This window comes from Semicossyphus pulcher, unplaced genomic scaffold (assembly GCF_022749685.1).
Source record: "Semicossyphus pulcher isolate SPU_LCO1_2020_fin unplaced genomic scaffold, fSemPul1.0.p SCAF_6, whole genome shotgun sequence".
NCBI lineage: Eukaryota > Metazoa > Chordata > Actinopteri > Labriformes > Labridae > Semicossyphus > Semicossyphus pulcher.
Genome location: NW_027211737.1, coordinates 1668272 through 1677523, shown reverse-complemented (window position 1 = coordinate 1677523; position 9252 = coordinate 1668272).

Sequence of the window (9252 nt, the reverse complement as noted above, 5' to 3'; positions counted from 1 at the left end):
CGGAACACAGAACTTGTTTAAAGCACCAGATGCTTTTAAACTCTTCCACTGCGTGAGTCAAAGTAAAGAAACTGAAATCAGTTCTCAGTCTGGCCTTTAACATGCGGACAAAAATGATCCTTACATCAGCGTCCAGAGAACCTTCTACCTTCTTTCTCCTGCTCAGGTAAACGGCCATTTTAGCCTGCCCCAACAGGAAATTGAACAGTTGACATTTTGATTTGTTTTTTCTGTCGTACTTGTAACCCAGAATAAACATTTGATGAGAGAAGACCTCACCAAACAAAGAAAACATGTGAGCCAACATGTGAAAGAGAGACAGGAGCCGACCACACTCTGTGAAAAAATGAAACACAGTCCATCTGTAAGGACAGAAAGGACAGGTGTCTGAGACATGGGGATTAATGACAGAAACAAACGCATTCACAGCAACAACACCATGTAACACTCTCCACTGTAAATCAGCAACCCTCTTAGCTAACGGTGGTTTATATAGTGCTCTCCACTCAGGCCTCTGGGCCTCTGTCAGAGCCAGATGAGCTCTCCATGGAGTGTCAACTCGACCTTTGAGTTTGTTCTGGTTTAACACTTTGAAAAAAATAATACATTGTTTTACCTGTTAACATGTTCAGTGATTTATCACCAGCAACATTCAGTTTCAGCAGATGAACAACATCACATTTGAAAACAGGAACAAGTTTAACATCAGGAAAAGGATCATTACTGTCTGCTTGGATCAGTCCATTACAATACGCAACAATCACCAACAATTCAGAACGAGTGGGCTGCTGTTTCCTGCCTCTCAGCAGGAGGCCAATCACTTTGACTGAGCAGGTCCCCAAACAGGAGGCTAGGCCAGCAGCATTGTTCAAGTGAGGGCCACACACCTCCACCGCACGGCCCAGTGTGAGGACTCTGGCCTCATACAGTTTCTGAAGCAGAGACGGCCCTGCCCTGAGACGAGTCCCATGAACCACTGGCTCTTTAAGAAGCCAGAAAACAGAGTAAATGGACTGTACTTATATAGCGCTTTTCTAGTCTTTGCGACCACTCAAAGCTGCTTTTACGCTACATGTCACATTCACCCATTCACACACTGTATTCACACACTGATGGCAGAGGCTGCTACGTAAAGTGCCCAACTGTCAATCAGTTATCACATTCATTTTGGGGTTCAGTGTCTTGCCCAAGGACACTTCGACATGTAGACTGAGGGAGCTGGGGATCGAACCCAGATTGTAGGACGACCGACTCTACCACTGAGCCACAGCCTGACTCCTGAGGGTTTTCTTTCATCCTGACTCTTCAGGCTGTCTTTATGGAATAATCCCAACACTTTAAAAAGTCCTTGATAAAATTTGTCCAATTTACATATATTTAAACACATTAAAAACAGCGACTCAGTCAAACCCAGCCCACCACACCGCTCCAGTATGGCACGAGCTACAGGTCTCCTGACCAGCCCAGCAGGTCCAGAAGTGTCTGGATAAACTGGAACCTGAAAGCAGCCGCCCTGCTCGCCAGGTGGACATGTCCGTGTCCCCCTTCCTCCTTCGGCAGGAACAGGACGCTCTGTGGGACCCAGTGCAGACGGTCCCAGAAGAAGTCCACCAGAACAGACTTCACCCAGGACAAAGGAGGGTCCAAATCAGCCAGTCGGTGCCACAACATGGAAGACACCAAATTATTCATGATCAGGATCCGACCTTTAAAAGATAGTTTCAGTAAAATCCATTTCCATTTTTTTAAACAGCCTTCAACCTTCTCAAGAACACTGTCCCAGTTCTTAGTGGAAAAGGTTTCATCTCCGAGGTAAACTCCAAGGTATTTAATCCCTCCTCTTTTCCACACGAGGCCTCCAGGTAGCACGAGCCTCCTGCACAGTCCGTCACCAACAGATAAGGCTTCACTTTTTCCCCAGTTGACCTTAGCTGAGGAGATTATTCCAAAGTTCTCAACAGTTTCATTCAAAACATTAATATCACGTTGAGTTTGCACAAGAACAATGACATCGTCAGCATATGCAGACAGCTTAAAAGAACTTTCACTTGTGCAGGAGAGGCTCTATGGCCAAAGAATAGAGCATACCAGACAAAGAGCATCCCTGCCTGACTCCCCTCTGAACCTTTAAAGGAGCACTTAAACATCCGTTAATCTCAATGTCACTGTACAAGACCTGGATCTTGGCTATGAGACCAGAGCTGAACCCAAATACCTGCAGCGTCTGCCACAAGTACTGATGTTCAACTCGGTCAAAAGCCTTTTCTTGGTCCATAGAAATCAGACCAAGCTCACAGCCCAATGAAGCGGGGAGGTCCAAAAGGTCCCGAATCAGAGCTATGTTGTCAGATATCAACCTGCTGGGTACACAGTATGTCTGGTCCACATGAACGACATGCTCCATCACCTTTCTCAGTCTCGTTGTCAACACTTTAGAAAGCAGTTTGTAGTCCGTACAGAGCAAAGACACAGGACGCCAGTTCTTTATCTCCTGAAGGTCCCCCTTCTTTGGAAGGAGGGTGAGGACAGCTCTCCTGCAGCTCAGAGGCAGCCGCCCTGTACACTGTACCTGAGAACACACAACTCATCTTCACCTATCACAGGCCAGAAAGTCTTATAAAAGTAAGCAGGGAGGCCCTTTATCCCCGGAGCCTTGCCGCTCTGCAGGCTCTGCAGGCTCTGCAGGCTCTGCGGGGCCTCGTGTAGCTCCTGAGCAGAGAGCTGAGCCTCTAGCTCTGCATTGTCCTCCTCAGAGACCTGAGGAAGGCCATCATAGAAAGACAGTGCCACCTCTGGCTCCTCCTGGAACTCTGTTTTATAAAGTTCTTGATAAAAACCAACAGCACATTGACGAATATCAGCAGGTTCCTGCAGCAGTTGCCCTGTGTCAGAGAGCAGAGAGTGCATCAGCCTCCTCTGGCTGTTCTTATGCTCGAGACCAAAGAAGAAGTGAGAGGAAGCATCCATTTTAGCAACGTTCTGAAACCTGGATGAAACCAGAGCACCCTGGGCACAAAAAGCCAGCAGGTCAGACAGAGCTGATGTTTTGCTTTTGAGAACTTAAATATGTTCTCGTTCTCCTGTGGAGTCTGCTACATCCTGCAGCTCCACCACTTCTCTCTCCAGAGCTCTCATAGACCTGGCCATGTCCTTTGTGACATTGAGAGTGTACTGAAGGCAGAGCTGTTTAATTTGGACTTTACCTACATCCCACCACTGCTGCAGGGAGCTGTACTCACATTGAGTTTGTCTGTAGTTGTACCAAAAACACCTGAATATATCTTTAAACACATTATCAGACAGCAGAGTGCTGTTAAAGTGCCAGTAAGGACTTTGACACTTCACATCTTTGATAAAGATCAAGCAGTGCACCAGGGAATGATCTGATATACCCACCGGACTTACAGCACAACCTTTAAATACATTCATATGATGTTTAAAACAATACACTCGGTCAAGTCGTTTAGACTATTGTAATGCCCTGCTCTCTGGTCTTCCCAAAAAGACTAACTATAATTTACAATTACTCCAGAACTCAGCCGCACGTGTGCTGACGAGGACCAGAGGGCGGGAGCACATTACACCAGTTTTAAAGTCGCTGCATTGGCTCCCCGTGTGTTTCAGGATCGATTTTAAGGTGCTTTTATTAGTTTTTGAGTGTCTTAATGGTTTTGGACCATCTTATTTATGTGACCTGCTTTTATCATATCAACCCTCGCGGATCCTGAGGTCCTCTGGCACCGGCCTTTTAGTCATTCCAAAAGTTAGAACTAAAACCCACGGGGAGGCTGCATTCAGCCATTATGGGCCGCAGCTTTGGAATAGCCTGCCAGAGGGCATCAGGACTGCAGAGACTGTTGATGTTTTTAAAAGGAGGCTCAAGACCCACCTTTATAGTGTGGCCTTTAACTGACTTCTTTTACCCTTTTAAGTCAGGCCTGTTTTTATCCTATCCTATTGTCTGTTAGCTTTTTGGTCCTTTTATTCTATTGTCTTTTAGCTTTTAGCTCCAGTGCTTCCTCATGGGGGGCCTCCACACTGGGAGGTGTGTCTGGTCTGCCTGCCGGGGCGTCGTCCTGGAGACCCCTCAGGCCTGGAGGACTGGGGGGCTCTGCACCTTTGTGTGGAGTCCACCCCGGTCTGTCCGGGTCGGGGGTCTCTGTGGTGGCGTCGCTCCCTGTGGCCGTGGGCTGTGATCCCTCTCAGTGTGGATGAGCTCCCCATAGGCGGTTCTTTTTCCTCTCATGGTTCCTCGGTGCCCTGCCATGTTATTACACAGACATTTACTGTGGCGTGGGTGGGTGTGTGGAGATAACAGATAATCTTTGGCGTGTACCCAGGTGTACTGCCGCTGATATGTTTAACTAGACAGCTCTTGGAAGCAGCGTGTGGTTCCTGATGATTCCTGTCTAACACAGGATTTTCTGTACAGTTAAAATCACCTCCCAGAAACAGAAACTCGTCACTGTTACAGTTACTGAGCACATTTTTCAACACATCCAGAAACACAAGTCTTTCTGAGCCCAGCGTTGGAGTCTTTACACATTTATAAACACCATTTTGACTTTTTCAAAATCAGCGCTTTGCTGAAGGAAAATTACATTTAACTTTTTACTCTGAAACAGAGTAAACAGAGAAGCTCTTTTAACCTCTTCTCGAGCACCATTAATATTCAAAGATCCAAGCTTAATGTCACATTTTAGTGATAGAGCTGCGTCCCAACAAAGACACAAGCAAAGAAAAGAAAAACAAAATACATCACTAGCTATTTGAGCTCTAACTTTCAGCAACAGTTTCTTTAACCTGAAAACCTCAGGATCAGTGAAAGAAGGCTGCCCCGAGTTACCAGCATTCTTGAAAAACCTGATGGAGTCATGAAACAGCTGCAAGTCAGGGGAGTACTCCTCCACCTTCACAGCCCGCAGACCCTTTGTTTCTTTAAGAAACATTCTGACTCTCTGAACCGAGTACCCAGTCTGCATCTCAACCTGCATGTTCTCGCCCTCATCATCACTCTCCTGTGTGTTCTGTGTGCTCTGTATGTCACCCTGTGTATTCTGTATGTCACCCTGTGTATTCTATATGTCACCCTGTTTATTCTGTATGTCACCCTGTGTATTCTATATGTCACCCTGTTTATTCTGTATGTCACTCTGTGTGTTCTGTATGTCACTCTGTTTGCTCTGTGAGTTCCCCTCTGGCTGAGAAGAAGACGCCTGTTGGTCTTTCTTTGACACTTTTTTAGTTTTAACACCATTAGCTTTACTGTCTGCATTTTTCCTTTTAATAGACAACTTCAACAACTCATCATCCATCACAGCATCTTCTTCACAGTCTAGGACAGACTCAGCCACTCTGGTTGCAGTCTGTCCCGTCTGCTCCTTTAACTTGGCCTGATCACTGGGCTCATCCTGACTCTGAACAATGTCCTCACTGTCACTGTGGGCACTGTCTGCTTTGTTCCCCCCCCCCCCAGTGTGTGTCTTTCTGCATGCTGTTCTGTGTGTTTGTGTCCCTGTGTGTGTCCTGTGTGTCGTTCTGTGTGTTCTGCTAGTTGCCTGTGACACTCTGTGCTGCAGGCTGATCGTCAGCTCTCACGGGCGGCTCTGCTGCAACAGCCGCCGGCCTGTCACCCACTCTCGGTGGGCACGAGCGGACCAGGTATCCCTCCGCCCCACATCCAAAACATTTCAAAGAATCAGAGGTAACATGAACGGTGTAGTCAAAATCATCAATACGAAACCTGAAGACTAAATTCAGTTTGTCATTATTGTTTGTAGGTATCATAAACACTTGTCGTCTAAAAGACATAACATATTTAAGGTGCGGAGATTTGCAGCTGAGGGGGATCATTTTAATGGGCGACACCAACCGTCTGTGTCGGGCCAGCTCTTTGGCCAACATCTCAATTCTTAGAAACGGGGGCACATTAGAAATCACTACTTTTTTTGCGGGGTTAGCCAGGGAAAGAACCGGAGTCAGTGTTCCGTGAATCACGACTCCACTTTCAACCAGCTGATTCGCTTTCTCAGTACAGTCCAAAAAAATAGCAACAGCACTGTTCATTCGTGAGGCAGATTTCACACTACCATACCCCACAACAGCACCCACAGCTAAGCTGCACTCCTCCACTGAAACACCAGCAGCCGGAGAAAGTTTGACAGCGTGCCGGCGAGTCAGCGTCTCCAACCCGGAGACCTTTCTCCTTTCCCTCTCTCTCCCTGTGTCTCTGATTCTCCATCCTCCTTCTGCCTGCTGCGCACCTGAGTGCAATGAGCGCTCAGGGAGGGGGAGGAGATATAGAGGTGCAGGGAGAGCAGAGTGAGGAGGGGCAGACACACACACGCAGACAGCAACCTCGTGGTGAGGAGGGTTTTTCTTTTGTTCCTCCTAACTTTGGTTGTGTTATTTCCACAGGTCCTTTTCCCCTCAACATGTATTTATATTGTTGGGGTTTTGTTGTTTTAGTTTGGGCTGGAGATCTCCGGTAGTCTAGTTATTTCGTCTTTTGTTTTATGATGATTTTCCCATTTTAGGTAGTTTAGGGGGAGGTGCTGGGAGCGACGGTCCATTGTGTGGCTGGCCCAGTACTTGCCCACTTTTGTTCATTTTGGCCGGGGTCTCCAGCTCCTTTTTTTTCCTTATCACTTATTTTTGTAGTGATGATTTAATTTGATTCTTTATTCAATAAACAAATTAAAACCCTGTGGGTTTTCAAACATCCTTCTGTTGTGTGGCGTCCTTTATAAAATATGTTGCGGTCCTCATTGTGAGCCTTTGTTTTGTCAATGTCGCAATGTTCTAGATGGGTAATATGGCACTATGAGCTCTTTAAGATATGTTGGTGCCTGACCATTAAGAGCTTTGTAAGTAAGAAGAAGGATTTTAAATTCTATTCTAGATTTTACAGGAAGCCAGTGCAGAGAGGCTAATACAGGAGAGATGTGATCTCTCTTCCTAGTTCTTGTCAGCACACGTGCTGCAGCATTTTGTACCAGCTGCAGAGTTTTTAGTGACTTATTAGGGCAGCCTGATAGTAACGAGTTACAATAATCCAACCTGGAAGTAACGAATGCATGGACTAGTTTTTCTGCATCGTTTTGAGACAAGATGTGTCTGATGTTTGTTGTGAAGGTGAAAGAAGGCTGTCCTTGATATTTGTTTTATGTGGGAGATGAAGGACATATCCTGATCAAACAGAACTCCCAGATTCCTAACAGTAGTGCTGGATGCCAGGCTGATGCCATCTAGGGCAGCTATATCATTAGAGAAAGAATCTCTGAGGTGTTTTGGGCCGAGCACAATAACTTCAGTTTTGTCTGAGTTAAGTAGCAGAAAGTTTCTAGTCATCCAGATCTTTATGTCCTTAAGGCATGCTTCTAGTTTAGATAGCTGATTGGTTTTGTCTGGCTTTATTGATAAGTATAATTGAGTATCATCTGCGTAACAATGAAAATGTATGGAGTGTTTCCTGATGATATTACCCAGAGGAAGCAAATATAAGGTAAAAAGAATCGGTCCGAGCACAGAACCTTGTGGAACTCCATGACTAACTTTGGTGTGCATAGAGGACACATCATGAACATTAACAAACTGAGATCGATCTGATAGATAAGATTTAAACCAACTTAATGCAGATCCTGTAATGCCAATTAAATGTTCTAGTCTCTGTAACAGGATGTGATAGTCTATCGTGTCGAAAGCGGCACTAAGATCTAACAGAACGAGTACAGAGAGAAGTCCTCTGTCTGAAGCAGTAAGTAGATCATTTGAAACTCGCACAAGGGCTGTCTCAGTGCCGTGGTGGACTCTAAATCCTGACTGAAAGTCCTCAAATAAACTGTTGTTATGAAGAAAGTCACATTATAGGGGCGGCTGTGGCTCAGTGGTAGAGTCGGTCGTCTTTCAATCCAAGGGTCAGAGGTTCGATCCCCAGCTCCCTCAGGCTACGTGTCGAAGTGTCCTTGAGCAAGACACTGAACCCCAAATTGCTCCCAGTGGCATAGCCAACAGGTATGAATGTGATATCTGATTGACAATTGGGCACTTTACATAGCAGCCTCTGCCTTCAGTGTGTGAATGTGTGTGTGAATGGGTGAATGTGACATGTAGTGTAAAAGCAGCTTTGAGTGGTCGCAAAGACTAGAAAAGAGCTATATAAGTACAGTCCATTTAGTAAACAGATACTGTAATTGTTTCCTTAAATTTAGCTACAGTCCTATCAGACAAACATCTTGTGAGTACATTTTTGTTAACTGGAGAGTAGATGGTTAATAGGACATCGAATGTTATTAAATAGTGATCTGATAAAAGAGGATTTTGTGGGAAGACAATTAAGTTTTCGGTTTCAAGGCCATAAGCTAGAACAAGGTGGAGGGTGTGGTTAAAGCGGTGAGTAGGCTGGTTTACACTTTGAGTGAAACCAATAGAGTCCAAAAGGGACATAAATGCCATGCTAAGACTATCATTATCAACATCTACATGAATATTGAAGTCCCCTACAATAATTATTTTATCTGAACTCAGGACTAAATCTGATAAAAACTCTGAGAATTCAGTTAGAAAATCAGAGTATGCACCAGGATGGCTCTCTCTCATCACAGCTTTTGCCCTGATTGCTTGCTTGCTTCACCCCTCGTGATTTTGCCTCGCTCTGCTTCACGTGGCTTTGCATTTCAATGTCTTTTTTTGTGTGTGGGTAAACTGTTTTAACCACCAGCCCCTCATTAGCACTGGGCTAACGTTTAGTAACTGCATGGGGATTGGGATATCTGTTGGGGTTAATATGGTTTAGGTTTGCATTTTATTGATTACTATTTGTTTCTTTTCTTTTGCTGTTTATTTCCTTGAGTTGGTAATTATTACTCTTTTGGTTTATTACTTTGAGTTTGTTGATTCCTTTGAGTTATTCTCTTTATTAGCTAGGCTATTTCTTTGCATTAGCAATTTGTTTTCTATGTATTGATTTCTTGAATTAGCAATTGTTTGTTTTATGATTTGCCTCCAAAATGTTTTCTTTATCAATTTATTGATTGTTAGTTTTCAGTTGCTTTAAATATTGGTCTTCTTTTCCGCAACTGATATTTCTTTTTTTTTTTGGTTTAATTAAATTCCATACTCTATTAGTTGAGGTGAGTAATCAGTTAGTCCCCTTAACTAATATTATTTGTTCTCTTTAGTTTTCATTTTCCAGAGAAAACAACACAAGGTTAAGGAGCGTGGCCTCGTGGGGAGCAGACAGTTCTCCATCTC